At 47.4% G+C, this 7,294-nt stretch overlaps 1 long non-coding RNA gene across 1 annotated transcript; it reads right to left on the bottom strand.

Annotated features, from left to right (window-relative positions):
- Positions 1–1,004: 1,004 nt before the first annotated feature.
- On the bottom strand, positions 1,005–6,647 carry LOC117072475. The gene is made up of 2 exons (XR_004432808.1): positions 6,548–6,647; positions 1,005–1,628 (listed from the first exon to the last, which is right to left on the bottom strand). It is a non-coding gene; the product is annotated as an uncharacterized LOC117072475 (long non-coding RNA).
- Between the last annotated feature and the right edge of the window lie 647 nt (positions 6,648–7,294).

Below are 7,294 nucleotides of genomic sequence, written 5' to 3'. Positions count from 1 at the left end.
GGCCACCCTGGAGGGCCCTACTCCAAGGTAGCTGTGTGCTAGTTTGTCCCTGTGTGGCTGATCATGTGGTCCCATGGTGGGCTGGGAGAGGTAAAGTAGAGAAATGGAGGTCAGGGAATGGAGGGAAGGGGCAAACTTGGGGATGTGGCAGGAAGCCCTTGTCCAGGAGAGTTCACATGGGTGAAGACATTGAGACACCTGAACAGAGGCCCTGGAAGGCCAAGGCCCTTCAGCCTGGAGATTCTTCCCCCTGGGACCAGTCTGGACGAGGGTGTGGAATGCCTATACCTGTGAAGCCTGGCGAAATTCTTTTTTTTCTGAGATGGAGTCTCGCTCTGTCGCCTAAGCTGGAGTGCAGTGGCGCAGTCTCGGCTCACTGCAAGCTCTGCCTCCTGGGTTCAAGCGATTCTCCTGCCTCAGCCTCTTGAGTAGCTGGGATTCCAGGCACCTGCCACCACGCCTGGCTAATTTTTGTATTTTAAGTAGAGTCAGAATTTCACCATATTGGCTAGGCTGGTCTCGAACTCCTGACCTTGTGATCTGCCCGCCCTGGCCTCCGAAAGTGCTGGGTTACAGGCGTGTTCCACCGCACCTGGCCAGAAATTCATTTTGATTTGGAATATAAACTACAGTGAGCAAATTCATGTTTATTTGGTCTATTTGGAAACGTTTGAGAAAGAAACTGCAGTGAGCATTTGCCTGCCTGTGGGGCCTCCTGTGCAGCCGTCTCCCGCTTTCTCTGTGTGGGGGTTTCTGTAGCAAAGTGAATTAGGCTTCCTGCTGTGCCGCCACAATGAGCCGGGTGTCTACCTCCATGGTTAGCATCCAATCAAGCAATAAGAAATAGCTGATTGGGAACACGTCCTTCATCTGGAGAACTGTGGTCTGAGCCTTTTCTTTCAAAGGAGGGTGGGGTGGACAGCATTTTCCCTTTGGTGATGAACCTTTGTTCCAGAAAGTGTAAAACCCACTCATGTCAACACTGAAAAACCAAACCCAGTATGTCAAGATAGCATAGATATTGATGCTATACTGCTTAGGGGAAACATTCATATTGTATGTGTCTACCTTGTAGAGCAAAGCTTTAGAGCTATTTGCTTATGAGCCCTGGAAATTAAAAGGGAGCAAAACTGGGGGACACTCTGTCCTCCTGTGGGAGAGTTTGGCCATTGTCACATCACCCAGTGGTATGTATTGAGGTCTGCATGTGTTCTGTTGCTTGCTCTGCAGAAGAAAAGGTACTGGGGTAATAGCAGTGGCACATGTACCCAGGGCCCATGCTGGCTTTGATGGACGTCCACGTGACAGTCAGTGTGTGTCACCAAGTGTCTCTGTTTCTTTCTCAACATTCCCTTTCTCCTGCCTGCTCAGGGTTCCTGTCTCTGAATAAAAGCCCCAAGAGGACCATGACTTTTTTTTTTTTACTGCTCAGTTCAGGTAATATACAAGGCTATAGTCATTTTTTATGGCCAACAGTCTTGATTCAGAAATTTGAATGTGCATGCCAAGATGTTAATCAAAATTCTGAACTTGACTCTAAGATAAATCTTCTACCCTTCCCCAGTATGGGTCTGTGGGGAGGGGATCCTCTCTACTTTTCCCTGTTCACCTCCTTCCACACTCACGAGCTGAGATAGAGAGGAGAGAAGGAGGAAGGCCTGAAGGTGTTGTAAGGCTTTCAATGACTCTCGGAGGCTGCAAAATCCTCTTTTGTCCTCTTGAGCCTACACTTTCTGAGACCTCTTCAGCCCTTTGGTGTAACCCAGTGAACCAGACCCCAAAGGATTCCACCCAGCTCCCTGTCTCCTATAAATACTCGCCCCTCATTCAGTGAACTCCGGGAGTGTTAGGTGACCCGTCTACAACTGTACTCCGGCTCTGCTTCCCGAGTGCAACTGCAGGGGTGACCTTCAGCATCTGGGGTGGTGAGGAGTCCAGTCCTAGTTCACAGTCTCTGCATGGAAGGGGTACCTGGTCTCCTTCTCTCCCAGTTCCCAGGACCACAGATGGAAGCCGTCTGCCCTCGAGCTCCTGCCACCTCACCTCCTGCTCCTGCGCAGCTCTGTGGCTCCGGCAGCCCTGTCGATCTGTGCAGACCCCACAGAACCTCGTTTCAGGGCCTTGGTGCTGACTCTTCCCTGTGCTGGAGAAGTCTTTCCCTCAGTTCCCCGCATGGCTAATGCTTTTCCTCCTATTTGTTCAAAAGTCACCCTTTTAGCAAGTCCTATTCTAGCCACCATATTTAACTTTCTCCTGTGCTGCCTCCAGTCCTGTACCCCTGAGTCTGTTCTATTTTTTTCTATGGTGCTTATCACTTTCCAACCGACTGTGCAATTTAACCGTTTATTACATGTATGCTGCTATTATCTGTACCTGCTTCCATTAGTATGGAAGCTCGAGAGGGCAGGGGTGTTGGTCTGCACTGCTCACTGTTGGGCGCCAGGTGATCAGAGGGATGACTCAAAACGTCAATGCTTAATGAGGTTTTGCTGAGCATGCAAATGAAGCAGCAATCTCTCAAAATCCTCCTTTCTCTCTCATAACTCTTTCTATGCGTGAAGTCCTGGATATAGCCTTTTAAAATTTACATATTGTGATTTGGCTTCTCTCTTCATGTGATTTCATATCTAATTCAGCTGTCTATTGGACATTCAATTTAATAACGCTTTCAGTATTTTTCTTAGAAAATGGTGGAATTGTGTTACTACTTTTCATGATTTTCAGCATGTTTCATATTAAAAAATTAAAGTAGTCTTGGTGAGTTTATTTTCCCTGGGGCCTGGAAATGACAGAATTGACCAGGTGAGCCAAAGTGCCAAATAATGTGAAAGTCGCTGTCTGGTTGGATGGAATATTCATAGTGCGTGCCTCTCATCCTCCTCCTCCGGCCTGAGATCTTGTGCCCACCCACCTGCCCTGTGCACCTCTGCCATCATCACCACTCCTGTTGTCTGTGTTCAGAATGACTCGCCGTTCCCCACACACACCGTGCACTTTAGTCTCTCCTCCTCCACACCTGCTGGGAAGCCTCCCAGGGAAGCTGCTCCTTTTGTAACCCTGCCACTTTCTTTTCAGGACACAATTTTCTCACCATCTCTTCCTGGATTCCTTTCTTCACTTCCACATGTTAGCTGTCACCCTCCTCTGGTCATCATCCTGCACCTGCCTGCATTACAGACTTTGTTACATTGCACACTGCACTGAACAATTCATATATCTATATAAAGTAATTCTATCCTATATCTATCATCTATCTATCTATCTATCTATCTATCTATATCTATCATCTATCCGATCCCCTTTCTCTATCATCTATCTACCTATCTAACTATGATCTGTCTATGTAATCTATCTGTCTTCTTTCTTTCTTTATCTATATCTATCTTTCTGTGTATTTTCTATCTATCATCTATCTGTCTATCTATCATCTAAATCAATCTATCTATCTGTCTATCAATCAATCATCTATTTCTCTATCTAAAAACTGGAAGGACCTGAGGGCAGTTTCTATGAATCTTTTTTTCTTCATATTTATAGTCCTAGGAAAAACCACAGAGCCTGGAAAACACCCAAATGCCTTGAGGGTAGAGTCGATGATGTATTTCCATTTGTGTATTTCCTGTACCTATCAAGGCGCTCAATTATATTGAATGAAAAACTGAATGGATACAATTTATCTTCACAGACCAAGAATCCCCTGGCTCCTGTAAAACTAAGCTGGTTCTACTGTTCCTTTCTGGGGCTCACTGTATCTAGCTCCATGCTTGCTGTTGTCCTGCGTGTGTGTTTGCTGTACCTGCTGTGTGTTTCCCATGTGTATTGTGTGTCTCCTGCCTGAGTTCCTTTCCATCGTTTTCACAATTGCATCCTTGCCAGCGCACAAGACCCAGACTCTGATCCCACCTCTCAGTGAACCGTGTGTCCACACGTACATCACAGCCTCTCTGAGCTCTGCCTTTTTATTGTTAATGTCGAGAAAAATCGACGATGCCATTAGTCCTTCCTGCAACCCTGAGAGCTCAGTACTGAGCAGAGTCTTGTGGTTGGTGAGGTGCTCTTGAGACTCTTGCCCACAACTTTTCTGCCCTTGAACTTGCTTCCGCCTTCTTGGCATGTGGCCAGGCCCTCCCAGCCTCACCCCCCACAGGGCAGAGGATCCCAGAGTGCTCGCTGTAAACCCACAGAGGCCCCTGCAGCCTGCACGCTTCCCACATCTGAGCAAAGCCAGGCTTCTGGCTGCCTTGTCCTTGCTAGATCAAGCTCAGAGACACTCAGAGTCACACTGGGAGGGTCCCCTTCCATCACCAAGAATGAAAGGCACTGACTGGGCCTGTGGGTTACAACCAGCATCCTCAGCAGCCTTGTCCTATGGAGCTCTGCTCCCCCCAGCTCACCTGGCATCCCTCTTTCCCACGTCTACAGCTGGCTCCTTGCCTGGCATGAAACACAACAGGGGGTACAGCTGAGCCTTTCATGGCAGTTTCTCTACAGCATTTTAAACTGCTCCTGGCAAAGTCTTCTCCCTAGAAAGAAAGGCCATTCTTGCCCCTCTCCTTCTCTCCGAAGATTTGACGTCAAAGGATACTTTTGATGTCCCTGACACCAGCTACTTTATTTGTGCTATAACTACAGAGGCAAGGGGTGCCAAAGGGCACCAGTCACCATTTCTGTGCTTGAGAAGCAAAGGACAGATCATATTTATTTATGTGTCTCTATTTGTAACTCAAAGTAGAACGAAGAACATGCTGAAAATGGTGGGTAAGGTATGTCGTGAGCAGCACAAGGCCAGGCATAGCCAAATCCACACATGTTTGTGTCTCTCCACAAGGTCAGACTTTACCAGTGCTATTTCAGTCATAAAATCCGTGGGCTCTGTGGAGTTCCCGAGGAGGCAGCTGTCTAGGACTCCCATGCACTCAGGAGTCAGAGCCACCATGGCACACAGGCTAAAGCCACTGCACAGGTCAGTCAATATTGCAAACTATGCATGATAGTATACTTAATCAATCTATAAATGTTATAGACAAGAGTTTTCACATCAAACAGAGTGACATTTAACATCAAGAGAAAAGAAGATAGCAAATGAACAAATACGAGGAAAGTGTTGTGGACAAGGAGCATCTCTTGCATCTCTTGGGTGGATCCTGGTGGTCCTCAGTGTCTTGCAAGGGAGAGTCCTTCAGGTGAGCACTTCCTTTGATACTGATCACAAGTGACAGGAAGATGTGTATGGAAGTAGCTGTGCTGAGCTGGTGAGGTCCTGCCCTTTGATAGCCCAGGGAGTCCTCTGGTGAGGATGATGGTAAAGGGTCACATCCCAATCTGGTTGGATGCCGTCGCTATTGATTAGATGTACATCTGCTCCGTGCTGGCATGATGCCTTTTGAAGTATAAGACGGGGTCATTTTTTTAAGACAGAGTCAATTATGCCAATGATGCTCTATGTAATGTACCCTCATGTGACTGGGGGACATTATGTTAACCTGTGTAGTGGGTGCTTCTACCAATGACTTCAAAGATTAGAGATCTTCCAAAAAAGAAGGCCACGTCTTTATACATCTCAGGGCACAGTATATTGTAAACTTACATATTTGCTGAATATTGGAGTTTTGAGAAAGGAAAGATCAACTTTGATTTGGCTGGCTATTTTCACTCTCCTAGAAAAAGTAGAAAGAGTGTTTTATGGGCACCGAGGCAGTCAATTGAAACCCTGGTAGGGTTGCAGCAGACTGTGTAAAACCAACGCTCTGGCAGGAACTCTGCCGTTTCAAAAGCGGGGCAGAGGCTCCTGCTCATGGAGGCAGAGGCTCCTGCTCCCCTGCCTGGGCTATGATTCCCCTGCAGAGGGCTTGTTCCCAGCTCAGGCCTCAGCTATGAGGCGCCTACTATGCCCACACTGTCTACACTGGCTTCCCCTGGTTACTCACAATTTTTACACTCCTTTTATAAATTTCATCGCACTTGATGTAACCTGAGATGACTTAGCGTGTTCACTTTTGCTTGCTTATTGCTGCATTTGTGCATGGGAATGTAAGCTCCCAGTGGACCAGGCCCACGTCTCCGTCACTGCTTACCCTGAGTCCCTGACACAGTGTGGGACTGGATGAGGCCTTCCACACCTGTCATTACCTGAGCCGACGGGAAGGTAGCCAAACCCCATTGGTGACCACAGTATGGAGGCCACAGCTGTCATGACAGAGGAGGCGGGTTTCCGGCACATGGCAGCTCGACAGTGCCCACACAATTGGCTCCCCATTCTCTTATGTCACCCCACAATGGCAGGGGCCTTTTCAGCACCCACTTCTAGGGCACACAGGGCCTTCCTGGAGAACACTCAAGAGGATGCTTAGGTTCGGATCGAGATTTCTTTCTGGAGCCCCGACCCTCATTCTGAGATGGAAGGCACTCTCCAGCGGCATTGCCTAAGTCTCCTAAGCAAGACGATGTTGTCAAATATGGCAGTAACCCAGCAATATTTCCAATGCTCCTGAAAACCATGTACAGTAATCCCCGGTCCCACTTGCTCGCAGTGGATCTACAGGCTTACCTTTGGAGTCAGTGCTGCCGGAACTTGGTCTTAGAATTTGTTGATTGCATCGTCCTACTTAGAAGATTCACTCATGATGTGAACGTGAGTTTTGCATCTCAGTTGCCTTTTCTGTAAAATTCACAGCGTCTCAGGAAATCTTTGAAAATTACAAATTGATCACATCCCTCCTTTTCTTAAAATGCTTCGATGGCATCCCATTTTCTTGAGGATAAAATGTAAACTCCTTAGGTAGTTAAGAAGGTCTTCTAACACCTCCCCTCACCTCCCCTCTTCTCACTCTCCTTATATAATGGATTCTGACCACACTGACTTCTTTTCTGTTCATAAACAAGATTCATTATCTCTTTGAGCTTTCGCACATGGCGATCTTCTGTCTGGAACTTCCCACCTTTTTTTTTTTTTTTTTTAGACGGAGTCTCATTCTGTCACCCGGGCTGGCATGCAATGGTGTGATCTCAGCTCACTGCAACCTCTGCCTCCCGGGTTCAAGCAATTCTCCTGCCTTAGCCTCCCGAGTAGCTGGGATTACAGGCACCTGCCACCATGCCCGGCTAATTTTTTAAATATTTTTTGGTAGAGATGGAGTTTTGCCATATTGGCCAGGCTGGCCTCAAACTCCTGACCTCAAGTGATCCACCTGCCTTGGCCTCCAAAGTGTTGGGATTACAGGCATGAGGCACCGCACCTGGTTTAGAATTCTACACTTTCGTTTGCCTACACCCAATGGCTAATACCCATTACTGA

Source organism: Trachypithecus francoisi, unplaced genomic scaffold (assembly GCF_009764315.1).
Source record: "Trachypithecus francoisi isolate TF-2019V2 unplaced genomic scaffold, Tfra_2.0 Lachesis_group4, whole genome shotgun sequence".
Classification (NCBI taxonomy): Eukaryota; Metazoa; Chordata; class Mammalia; order Primates; family Cercopithecidae; genus Trachypithecus; species Trachypithecus francoisi.
This window is presented reverse-complemented; position numbering and strand designations above follow the sequence as displayed.